Raw genomic sequence first — 14,253 nt, forward strand, 5'->3', positions numbered from 1 at the left:
CGGCCGCACTTAAAGCAACCCGAATCTCCACCACTACCACTCCTACACGTACCCTCGTGCATCCTGTCGCACCTCCCACATTGGCCGCAGGTCTGGTAATCCCTCGATCTTGAATTTGACCCCTTAGGCCTTTTTCCCGAACCTGTGGCTACCTGAACCTCATCCGGCTTCCTCTTCCAGATCTGTTCCAAATCAATCTCCCTCTCTCTAGCTCCAGAAATCATATCTTCCAGCCTCTTACAGTCGGACCTGCTCACGAACTCCCTAATGTCAGCCCTCAACATTTCGGAGTATCAGGCCTTCTTCATCTCCTCATCTGCGACATACTGCGAAACAAGAAGGGCCCTCTCCCTGAACTTGGCGGTGATCTCCACCACAGTCTCAGTAGTTTGCGTCAAATCCTGGAACTCCCGTGCCAACTGCTGCACCTCAATAATCGGTGAAAACACAGCCCTAAACCTGGCTGAGAAATCGCTCCATGTCATCGCATCCAACGCGGCATCATCACCAATGACATGACCAACCTACTCCCACCAATCCCTCTCTTTGTCCTTCAGAAGACAGGAGGAAAGTCTGACCTTGTCCCCCTCGGGACATTGGCTCGTACGGAATGCGTTGGCATCATCGGCCAACCACATACTGCTAGCGATGGGGTCCCTAACCCCATGATAATCTGGCGCTCCGCAAGCTCTAAACTCTCGGAATGTCATAGTACGCACTCCCATCAAATCCTTTATCTCGGTACGAAAGGCTCCCAGACTCTCATCCAAAATCTCCAGTATACCCTCCTTGACCGTGCCAAAGATCACAGAAGTCTGATCTAGGATACTACGCATAACCTCCGCTGATATCAACTCCCTCATCCGCTCCTCGAGCTGCTCGGCCCCTGAACCCAAGCCTGATCCCTCTCCGGCGCCTGATCCGACCACTGGTCTCTCTCGTAATGTCACCATACTGAAAACATATCGCAATAACTATCAGAATACTCATCACTGCTGAGGGATCATACGCACACACTACAAGTTTCCCGGTCTCATCTCGGCCTTTCTCGAATCGAGTACGGATCCTCTGCTTTCAGTAGTACGGGCCCATAGTACCTTCCACATCTATCCGTACTTTACTCAAGAACTGCTTTGACTCCACCAGGTCCCTTTTTCTACTACTACTGCTCTTAGCACTATCTCATCCTAGGCTTACTCTAGGGAAACCTCTAACTCAACTCAAACCAGTCCTCAGCTACTGAAGGCCTCCTTGTGATGCCAATTAGCCATCACCTGAATACCATCACATGTGACGAGGCTCAGATAATCCTTCGAGTAGAAGACTCATCCCTACAACGGATGAACTCAGACAAGAGCTGCGCAATAGGGCCAAATCCAGCACTATGAGATTATTCAACGTGACGTGACGTATTTACCTAATGGCTAGCTCCCAACACTCAGAATCCCACAATGCACAAAGCAAGCAACATTCGGACAAGGGAAAAATCTAAACATAACATACTCAACAATCATAATCTCATATCAAAAATCTGCACTAGCATGCGACATAAGCTCATAAACTCAGGCATAACCTAAACAGGCTATCCTACTACTGTCTAATCAGCACTATCATGAAGCTCATAGCATATATACCAGGCACATAAGGCCTCCTCCCTAGATCCTTATTTCTAATCTAGCATGCTGCTCTATTAACTGATAATCATAACATAAACTTGTATGAGTATTTTTGGGTACTTACTTGAGCTCGGCGGATTGCACGCATCACACACTTTGTTCTTCTCAAAGTTCTTTTCTCTTTCTAGATTCTTTTCAAACTCATTTTTATAAAATGGTTTTCCTTTTGAAAACTTTCATACCAAGCCCTTAGTTTGAGTTCAGACACACCTAAAGGTATGTCCGAATCCCTCAAACCAAGGCTCTGATACCAACTTGTAACATCCCAAAATTCAAGGCTAAAACTTTCATTTTTAAATAAGATATTACATAAAACCATTAGTATAAAAACATTCATTATAATATCTCATGACAAACCAAAGTGTCAGTAATCAAAACATATTATCATAAAACCATATCAGAGTGTAATCCCAAAGATCTCATGTGTGGAAAACATAGTGTGATGCGCTGCGATCGAGCCAACTCCTTTCCTTGAAAACAACATACCTGAAACCAAAACTGAAAACCATAAGCACGAAGCTTAGTGAGTTCCTCAGATACCACATACCATTCAAACCAACTGATCCATACATGCCATACATAGCCAAGAGCCATACATAACCAACATATCCATAATCAAGTAAGGTGCTATGTGCCAAACATAGTCTTGCTAAGGTGCTATGTGCCAAACATAGTCTTTTGGTTATTCCACGGGCCGCACGTGGTCTTCCTGGTCAAGCCTGGGGCCACTCCCCGGGTCTTACAGACAAGTGCCAAGGGCCACCCCCTGGTCTTTCATGCAAGTATCACAAAGACAACTATACATACTACTCTATTAGGCTACTCCGCATATAGTGTTGCAGGAGCCACCTCCTGGTCTTTCATACACAATAGCATACAGTGCGCCAAGAGCCACCTCCTGGTCTTTCATACATATTGCCTAGGGTTAACCCCCGGGTCTTCCTATCATACATAATAACATATGGTGTGCCAGGAGCCGCCTCCAGGTCTTTCATACATATTACCTAGGGCTAACCCCCGGGTCTTCCTATCATACATAAACTAAATGGGTCGGCATTGTGGCCGTAGACCCATACAAACAGTGAGGAGACTCACCTCGCACTGCTGAACTTTGTTGATAATTCTCTGGTTGCTGACCGACAACCCTTTGAACCGCTGCTCCACTAGCTACTAGTATCAACATAACACTTAGTTCCAAACTGAACTCTAGAAGTCAAACTAAGTCAACTCTGGTCAAAGTCAATCTTTCTGGCTGACTCTACTCGCCGAGTCAGTCCCTTGACTCGTCGAGTACATATACTCAAAACTCTCATAATGCGACCCAACTCGCCGAGTCACCCCAAGACTCGTCGATTTCAACGATCTCTGAGTCCCATCCTGTCCAACTCACTGGGTCACCATTCAACTCACTGATCTGAGCCTTAACCAGAAGGGGTTAGTGTTTCGCGACCTGACTCGCCGAGTCCAAGAACAGACTCGTCGAGTCCATTAAAATCTTCAGCAGACTCGCCGAGTTGTTCTTCCAACTCGTTGAGTCCATTCCCATCTTCATCCAACTCACCGAGTCCACCCATGTGACTCGCCGAGTCTCTTCAGTTCTTAATCCATACAGTGGCTTTTCGAGCCATGCAGGGGCTCCAACTCATAGATCCACCCTTCCCAAGTCTATTCCTTACGTAAAGTTGCAAACTTTACGTGAAACCAAAGAGATATGGGCTTAAAACACTCTAGGGCTAGGTTTTGTGACCAAGGGGCATCACCAACAACTTATTGGCATAAACTTTATGGCTTTCTGGATCCTTAATATCCTAGATCTGAGGTAGCAACCTCAGATCTACTCCAAACTCGAAATAGACCTCCTCCATACTCAAAATGCCCAAATCTCAATCATAAGATAGATCTAAATGCAATAAGGTCAGCTTATTACCTCAAGGGATCTGAAAAGTCACACCAACTATGTATCCAAGGCTTCCTCTTGCACCACTATGAACCTCCATCTCTTCCAAGCTTCAAATCACTTCACCAAGGCTAGATGTTGCTCAAAATGGATATGGTCGCTAGGTTTCGGTATTCTAGGTGAGAGAGACTGCAAAGGAACCCTAGGTAAGAGAATGAGACGTTTAAATAGGGCACCAAGTCCCGAACTTAGGGTTTCCTAATCCAAACCGGACTCGTCGATTCGGTCACTTACTCTTCGTCCCGGATCCTGCTCGGACTCGTCGAGTTCCACCCTGGACTCGACGAGTTGACCCCTTTGACTAGGGTTTTCCTTTCCTTTCTTGGTCTTTATGATTATGGGTGTTATACGTACGCTTAGAATCCTAAACACATAAGGTTTCCAAATCCGGTCAGCAACAGTCCATAGATCCGAACAAATAATAGCATCAATATAGCTATCACACAAAACATTTAGCATATAAAAGCATTTTAGGCATCATTCCTAAAATAAACTAGTGTTTGTGTCAATTTAGGTGTACTACCTAACATATTTTAGACATACTCCTCACAATCATTACTTAGCATTCTAAGTTTAAGTCTAGAAATTTCCTACAAATTCCTAGTTCGCTTAAACTAATGCTCTGATACCAATTGTGACATCTCCAATTTCACGGCGAGAAAAGACCGATTTATTTATGCTTTATTTTATAAATCAGAGTAATCGTTTAAAGAAAACGGTTGCAAAATTTGTTCCCAAAACAAAATATGATAAGAATTTATCAACGCATTTCTTTAAAGAAATGTATTTTCATTAAATAACAAAATCTCGGGATGTCATGTTCCGATACAGACCAAAAGCATAAATAATATAAAATAGACCTTACAACAGTTATTTATAACTACTGATCTATAATCCAAAATCTCTCGTCAATTCCACCAACTTATACTCTTGTGCCATTACCTATAATGCAAAGAAAACTGAGTGGGTCAGGCTTGGGAGCTGATGAGCATATAGGGTTTTCAACCCACAATATTATATCTTATATATATATATATATATATATATATATATATATATATATATATATATATATATATACACTCAATCATCAAACGATCATTCCGATTACCCATCCAACATCCAATTATCTTCCTTACTCTTAAGGTCCTACCCTAAGAGTCATCTATTCGTTCACTCCGTATCAGGCACTAAGACAATAGCTGCCAGGATTCTTTATTAGGAACTAAGACAATAGGTGCCAAGGTTCTTTTGTAAAGCACTAATTCCATAGCTGTTATGGTTCATTCATTGGGCACTAAATCCATAGCGTGTAGGTACTAAGTCCATAGCTACCAACGTTTATCTAATAGGTACTAAGTCCATAGCTATCATCGTCTATCTAACAGTACTAAATCCATAGCTACCAACGTTCGTCTATATGGTACTAAATCCATAGCTACCAACGTCCATATATATACAACTCTAAATCCATAGCTACTGAGGGTTATCTTTACAGTACTAAATCCATAGCTACTAAGGTTTATCTTTCATCTCATCCTCAAACTCATCCTTCATCACACACCAACTATTTCGTCTACCCATGTTATACCCATCATATTTGTAGAGATAAAATACATATACAGTTTAACTCATTTAAAACTTATATAAAACTTCAATTCCATGCCCATCTCAAATAGACAAATAATATATAAACACATAGCACGTATTTCATAGCAAATACTTCATATTTATGTGTTATAAGAAAGTAACTACACGCTCATCCAAACATATACTTAATACATTCAAACAATACTTGTATTATACTCATGTTTATGAAAGGGACTATACACCCACACATATAAACAACTTTATATTATAAACATTGCACATATTTCATAGAAAATACTTAATATTTATGTGTTAGAAGAAAGTGACCACACACTCACTTCATCAGAAGATGATTGGACAGAACTACGGCTTGTAGAAGTAGTATTCTTCGGTAGATCTGGAAGATCTTCACAAAAAACCGGGCTCCTCGTGGGCAGAGCTTCGGCTCGGAAACTCTTTTCTTCTCGGGATCTTTGGGCTTCGGGACTCGCTTCAGGTCTTGGGATGAAACCGGAGCTTCGGGGGTACTTCGGGATGGCTATAGAGGGTATCGGGAGTGAGAGAGAAGAGCTAGAGCAACCCAAACTCGGCTAGCCCTTCAAATCTATCTATAGGGCAAAATTTTCCCTTCCCACGTCGTGTTACGGTTTACCACATCGTGGTGGCTAGGTCATCACTTCATGCGTCATTGCAAGTGGGTCTGACAGACTCCAGAGCTCCTACCATGTCGTGGCACTTTTACCACGTCGTGGTGGCTGACAGTTTTGGGGTTTCGTGCCCCGAACTTCAGAAATTCATAACTTTCGCATACGAACTCCGTTTTCGATGTTCTTTATATCAACACGTAGGTGAGAATATTCTCTACAACTCTCGTTCAGACTCTGTTGGCTAATTTTGAAGTTATTTTTAATATATTATAAATATATTACTTTAATATTATTTTTAGTAGGCCTGCAGGAAAACTCCGTTATGTATTCATAACTTCTTCATCTTAAGTCCGTTTCCGCCTATCTTTTTATCGTTTCACTACTATAGATGAGATCTTCGATTCTCATTTAGATTGTTTCGGATAAAAATCACTCGATCTCAAATCGAGGATTCGAGCTGCATACTGCTAAGTCAAAACTTCGGAAAAATCATAACTTCCTCATACGAAGTCAGATTTAGGCGTTCTTTTTATTCACGCTTTCGGTTTAACGTATTCTATGACTTTTGTTTAGATCGATAAGGCTAAATATTGCTCTAACGTAAATTCACTTTTTTTACGTCATTCAGCGTCGTGTCGGTTCTGTCGCGAAAGTTCGACGGGTCATAACTTCTTCATTATAACTCGGATTTCGGCGTTCTTTATATGCATAGAATCCTTGTAACATATACTACAACTTAGTTAAGATTACTCCTTCTAAATAATCTTCCATCAAAAAAGTCATTTTTGACGCTTATCGTCTCTAAATTGACTAGCCCGGATCTACGGGCGTTACAAATATATTAGAACTTATAATATATTAATGTAAATCACTAGTATCCTTTTTCCTCATCTTGTCTATCCAATTGTCCCAATGCCATGCAACCCAAATAGACCATGCCGGGTCGGGTCAAGTCTTACCAATTATAGTTATGGACTTAGACATTAATCCAACAAATATCCAATATTCTTCAAACCTAGAGATATGAGTTGTTACTATGAGTTGGTTATACATTGATTGCATGAAAACGCATTGGTAACTCAATGTTATAAAACGTGTCTTTGTGTATGATCCAACAAGTAGTAGAACAAGCCATATGAGACGAAATTTATCCATTTCTTTTACCTTTGGGATAAAAGCGATATCTGTGGGCCCCTCGATGATTTAGTGATGACACCCCGAAGTGCTTGGCCAAGCCACGACTAATGTGATTTGTTCAATTAGTCTGCCGTCATAAATCGGAAATCGGGAAACAACAAATGGACAGAGAGAATGATTTATAATCCATGTCTCAGTCCATATGATATCTAGAACAGGGGAATATATGATCCCTTATCTAATGGACAAGTCATTAACAAATGTCAGAGTTTATCGACAATGTCAGAGTTCGACAGCGGCTTTTGAGAGCTACGATTGCCAGTTAGGTTTTGAAGTCATACTCAATAATAATTTTAGACTTATCCAAGTGGGAGACTGTTGGATTAGTGTCTAAGTCCATAACTATAATTGGTATGTACTTGACCCGACTCGGCATGGTCCATTTGGGTTGCATGGCATCAGAACATTTGGATAGACCGGTTGTGAGAAAAGGACATTTGTAACATATTAATATATTATAAGTTCTAATATATTAATATGAAATCATGTTATTTAATTAGTATTGATCAAGAATAAATTTGGACTTAATTTAGTGATCAAAAGAGACTAATTAAATATATGGGGATTGATTGTGTAAATCATTCATTCTTATATATGTGGGCTTATGATCCATGATTCCTTATGTTGGGTTTAACCTATGTGGTGACCCATGGATACTCCATGGAGGTTAAAACCCATGGAGCATAAGGAATGGGTAAAGTCATGGGTTACATGGTGTAACCCTAATGTGCACACTATATAAGGACCCCTCTAGCTCAAGAAATTGGCACTAGTGACACATATATGAGGGCTAGCCGATTTAAGTATGAAGTGTCTTCTTCTCATGGTTATTCCATGTGTTGGTGATTTTGTGTGAACCATTTGAGGTGTTACTTGGGGCACTAGGCTCTTGAGCTTCATGGAGTCAAGCTACATCAAGAGGTATGTATTCTAACTTGTTATATTACCCAAGTATCAAAAGATTGTATGCTAGATAGGGTAATACCTTGGAATATTCATATTTACATGTGTAATAGAGAAAACATAGATCCAAGATATTTAAGGTTGCATGTACACCATAGGAGTGTTAGAATGCTCATACCCAACATTTACATCATTACAAGAAGTAGAACTTTCACCTGTATGGTCAAATATCGAAAACATTTTAATCATATATTATTATAAAAGAAACAATTAAATATACATAAATGAATGCAATGCAAAATCACATGTAATTAATAATAAAATCCTTATATAATCATACATGATTAAAAGAAATAGTTGAAAATAGATAAACTAAACATATGTCAATATTTATTCAAATATTAAAAAATGGATAATCACATATGATTAACACTATATTAAAAATACTTATTAAAAAAAGTAATTAATAATCACATAAGATTAACAAAACAGATTAAATTAAAAAAACAATGAATTACTTATAATCACATGTGATTATATAAGGAATCCATTATTAATCACATATAATCATATAAGGAATGTAATGTATGATCACATGTGATTGTACATTACATACATTGATATATATTCAATTATAGAATACATCAATAATTAAAAAAACAATAACTTACTTATATAATCATAACATATTAAATAAGTATATAAATTTTTTTTACCTGAAGCACTAAATTTTGGATTTGATAACTTGAATGTTAAAATTTTCATCCATGTAGTTATGGATTTTATGACTTGAATGTTCAACATCTTCGTCAACATCTTCAATACTAATTTGATTTTCATTTCTAAAGAAATTCACATTATCACTTGTAAAAGACATTATGAAACGATATAACCTATCATTAACAACATAAACAATTATTATTACAACATATATTAATCATATATGATTTAAAAAAACTATAACATAAAATGTAAATGTTCATAAGATTTATGATTAAAACATATATCAACGAACAAAACACAGGGGATTTAGGAACAAAAATCGGAGAAATAGCTGAGATTTAGAATCAATTTCGTAAAGATCATAAGGAATCAATATTTTCTCAATGTATACCATCGACCATAGATACGTCGAAAGACAGAAAGAAAATCAGATGAAATCTCGTTGATAAGAGCAAAGTTACAAAAATACCCCTGAAAGAGGAACATACGTATTTTACAGCTTCTAAGCTAAAAAATGTTCTCAAATGTTCTCATTTGAGCATATATATATATATATATATATATATATATATATATATATATATATATATATAACAAGGTAACTATCAATATGTAAGATGATTGTCATGATGCAAGATAATGACAAGATCTTATACAAACCGAAACCGAAAGATATGCGAATTATAAAGAAAATAAAAATGATATTTTTTAACATATGTCCTAAGGCACACATAAGTCACACATAAGAAACATTAATTATGAAAAATATTATCATAATTAAATATGAAATGCATTAATTATGTCGTACATTAACTACGGAGAAGATTTTGTATAATTAATGTATTTCACATGTAATTATGATAATATTTCTCATAATTAATGCTTCAGGAGAAAATCTCAATATATATTACCACTGTACCAATCAAACGCTAATGACTAATTATATTGAACAACCATAAGTAGCTCTATTATATCTTTATCTTTATCTTTATCTTTATTCTTAATAAAAGACTCTCTAAACAACCACATGACATCTTCTTAAACCTAAGAAGGATATGAATGCCATGAATATGTGAGATTGTCTTTTTAACAAAAAAAATGACAGAAAAATGGAAAAAATGTCATCTCCTTTGTTAAAATAACAACCATTTCTTCAACCATCTATTTTGCTTGTGAATGTGATTTTGTTGATTGTTATATTCTAACTACTCAATGATTAATCCTTATTATTGTATGATTTAATAAACATATCTTGGGCAGTTTTCTTAAGAGATTAAAGCTTATGAATCTTCATGTAGTTTGAAGAAATGGCTGAAATAACTAAGGGATGACATCTTGTTCCTGAGTCGAAAAGGCAGAAGATAAACAAGGAATGGTTTAATAGCAAAAAAAATGAAGCTGAAGACTTTAAGACAAAGAACATTGCAAACAGGTTATTTTTAACAGGGAAAACACCTAATTATTTTGCTAATTGTTTTTATATTAAGATTGGAATGATTTGTCAAAAAAAATGACAACTAATTTTATAATTCTTTTTCCAAGTATAACTTAAGTTTGTTTTCTTTCATTTTATGAAGATGTTTCTAATTACATTTATTATCTTTTAGTATTTAGATTATTGGTTGTAGCCATGACCGAACTTTGTCTTAGGAGCAGTATTATACAAATGATTCTTATTTTTGTTAGGTTAGAGTTTCGAAGTTTCAGCATAAATTTTTGTTTTCATTTATAAAAGAAGTTTAAAATTTAAGTTATATTATCTAAGTGTTTGGTTAAATAGACATATTATCTATAATTTATATAATATCATCACACATATTAGTGTTGATTCAATATCAATCATTAACGTGACGAACTATCTACCTTTTAAATAATTTGATGAACTTTCTAATTTCAAATAGAACAATGTTATTTCTATGATTGATTGTCTTTATTTTTAATCATCTGTAACATCTACCCATACCGCCAATGCTTGTTTCCACTCATTGAAGATTCTATCTACAAAAAAAGGTCAACAGGGGTGCCTTTTTTATGCGCTGTTTTCCCAAAGAAGCTTTGCTCCTTTGGGTGCTAGGCGCATTTATTTTTTTTCAATTTGTTTAATTTTCTAATTTTTATACAACATGATTATATTAATTTTAGATAAAACAATGTTATTTTTTTAGTGACAAAGAACATGGTTTGGCATGTGGAATTAAAGATTGCACAATTGAACATGGTGATTTGGGTGTTTAAGAGATATATTGAATGTATATGGTGTTACAAAATCAAGCACTACGCGGTTCGAGCCTCAAAGGTAACACATGTTGAAATGAACTTCAATCTTCAATTCTTCCATGATTCTTCAATTTGGGCTCTAGGATGTGAGACCATACAATCCGAGCAGCAACGAATGATCAAGAGTATTCCAAACTCCAAATAATCACCCAAAAGTTGCGCATAAAAACACACCCCAAAAATCTTCAATAATTCCAAACCCATTTCGAATACATCACTTCCGAACTTCCAATTGTATCATCTCATGGGCTTCAAAACTTCAAGATCACTTCGGTCTTCAAATCCGCGTAATATGAAAAATTCAAGTTCGAATTTCCATATTAAACTTCTCCCCCTTTTTATAATCGAAATTTGATTATAAAACTCCAAAGGAAAAAGAACATGCTCTATTCGGAATTTTTCATGTTAAAACTCCCCCTTAACATGTGGCATAAACTTTGTGCTTCAATCCGGAAAATCCAAAAAATATTGAATTTTTAGTTTCGTTCACGGATCGCCTTTGATAAAATTTTTCAAAAATGGGTAGAAATTATCAATTTCAAAATTCTGCAGTGACCCGTTGCATCAAAAACAGCCAAATATGCGAAACACACTCCCATTTGCGAAATTGGGTAGAATGTGTAAATTCGCACAAACTGCAGGGGCTTGAAATGCACAATCTTCAATTTTCAGCAAAAACAGTCCTTTTGCGAATTTGGGTGAAAAGTGTCAAACATGCTAAATTTGATTTAATTTGCGAAGTGTATAATATTCAAAGGTTCAGGGGTCGTTTTCGAAACTTCTTCCCTTTTGTTCTCCAAACATGCGAATTGTAGGCTTTTTCATACGAAATCATTTGTCAAACAAACAAAACTTTAAGGGCCAGTTTCATAAATTCGACTTCTTCTTTTTCAATTCATATAACACGCTTCGCATTAATCACCTCTGCATTTTAATCCACATACTCTTCGCATCTTTCAGCCAATATCACCAACTAAACAAATATGCGAAATTGATTGTGATCCAAATGCGAACTCAACAGAACTGAACGAACTTTCTGTTTGTCTTCCAAAATGCGAACCATTTCACAATCTTATATGCGAACTTCAAAAAATGCGAACTACCTGGATGCGAACTCGCACAAATCAATCACATAATTTTCTCAACAAATGCGAACTGAATATCTCCATTAATCACATTCGCATCTTCCTTCAATTTCCAAAATCAAATTCGAGTTCTATTACTGAATCATCTGAACCTATCGACATCATAGCTTCCGTCATCAAGAACAATCGATCGACTCCAACACATCAATCGTTCTTCATTCTTTTCATTACAGGGACCCCAAAATCAACATCGATCATCAAACCAAAATCTCAACATTGAAAAATTAATCCATATGCTTCGATTTTTCGCCACTCCAAATTAATCAATTTCGTCTGCAATCAGTCGACCTACAACCCAAATTCTAAATCATTCCAGTCGAACTTTCAAAATCAAAAATATTCGATCTCCAATCTTTCAATTAGAAATCAACAGTTAGCCACAACATCAGGTCATAAACATTGATTTCAATCCTTCGCATCCCACTTGCTACTTGACCACCGCTACTCGTTAACTAACATTAACCGAGCTGTTCTTTGTTACTTTCGTTAGTTTGACTTTTCAAAGTCAACAAACCATAAACACGAATTCGATGATTCTGGGGTCAGATTTCAGATCAAACACATTATTCAAACTGTTCTTCATTCCCATCAAATGTTATTGATCAATTTTATCAAAATCAAAACAGTCAAAATCGAATTTAGCTTCTATTAACCACAAATTCAGTCGAAATCGATTTTAAACAAAGATTAAGACTCGATCGAAGAGATGTTTGATTCACAGTGAAAGAAAATGATACACATGAACTCGATCTAAAAGAAAGTCACGAAAGGTACAACACTTTTATGCATACGATGAAGAACAGACATAGTTAATATTCCAAATTGATTTAATTAGCCTTTGGGCTCCACTATTAATGAAATCGGATCACGGAAAAGAATATATGGACTCAGAATTATCGGATTCAAAGAAACATATGGGCCAACAAAAAAATATGAACAGTAATGGATCATATGAATGCGAAACATACGACTTTTGGGTATCAAAATGAATCGATGAACCGTAACAATTATTATTTTGATTTTGGGTCAAATTTTGAATCAAACAAACAATTAAAATTCGAGAATCAAATCGAGCAAATGAATATGAAATTGGATTGGGCTTTGATCAAAAAAAAAATTATTGGATCACAACAAATGGGTTTTTCATCCAATGAGTCAAACGATCACAAATCAAAAAACGTAACGCACAATTCAATGAAATTAAGAGAGATCATTGAGAGAGACACACCAAAATTGATCAAATTGCGACAAAAATTGCTAAACCGAGAATCGTTCTTCAAAAGTCACGTTGATCGTGAAAACCAAGCTCTGATACCAATTGTAGTGACAAAGAACATGGTTTGACATGCGGAATTAAAGCTTGCACAATTGAACATGGTGATTTGGGTGTTTAAGAGATATATTGAATGTATATGGTGTTACAAAAAAGATCTAGATCTAGACTACATAATTGACACACACTTACACACTCACTTCTACATCTCTCAAGCACACCTCTACAAGTGGTGTGAACACACTATTTATAGAGGTGTTTACAAGTCTCTCTCTCACTCTAACAAACAAATGGGTCTAAAGGCTAAAGCACCACATGGAAGTGAGTTTTATAAAAGTCAAATATTTACAAAGTTGAATGAATAACTTTGCACCCCAACAATTTTTACCACTGATTATCTTTACTTTTGTCAATTTATTTAATTTTATATTTCTGTATACACACTACTAGAAAACATAGGGTTTTCCTACGGAAAATAGCTACGGAAAATTTCCGTAGCTAATTAGCTACGGAATTGCTACGGATTAGCTACAGAATGGGATGCCATAATTTAGTAACGGAATAGCTACGGACGTCAGTCCGTAGCTATTCCGTAGCTAATTAGCTACGGAATTGCTACGGAATAGCTACATATGCTAATCCGTAGCTATTTCGTAGCTAATTAGCTACGGAATGGCTACGGGATACCTACAAATACTATTTACCTACGGATTAGCTACGGAGTATGCTTTCCGTTAGAACTCCGTAGCTAATCCGTAGCTAAGTAGCTACAGATTAGCTACGGATTTTTCTTATTTTTGATTTTTCGGGCACCAAACGTCGTTTTTTTTCGCTTCGTTTTTTTCACACCTCTACTATAGATGAT

Source organism: Lactuca serriola, chromosome 5, assembly GCF_051521515.1.
Source record: "Lactuca serriola cultivar US96UC23 chromosome 5, Lser_US96UC23_V15, whole genome shotgun sequence".
Taxonomy (NCBI): Eukaryota; Viridiplantae; Streptophyta; class Magnoliopsida; order Asterales; family Asteraceae; genus Lactuca; species Lactuca serriola.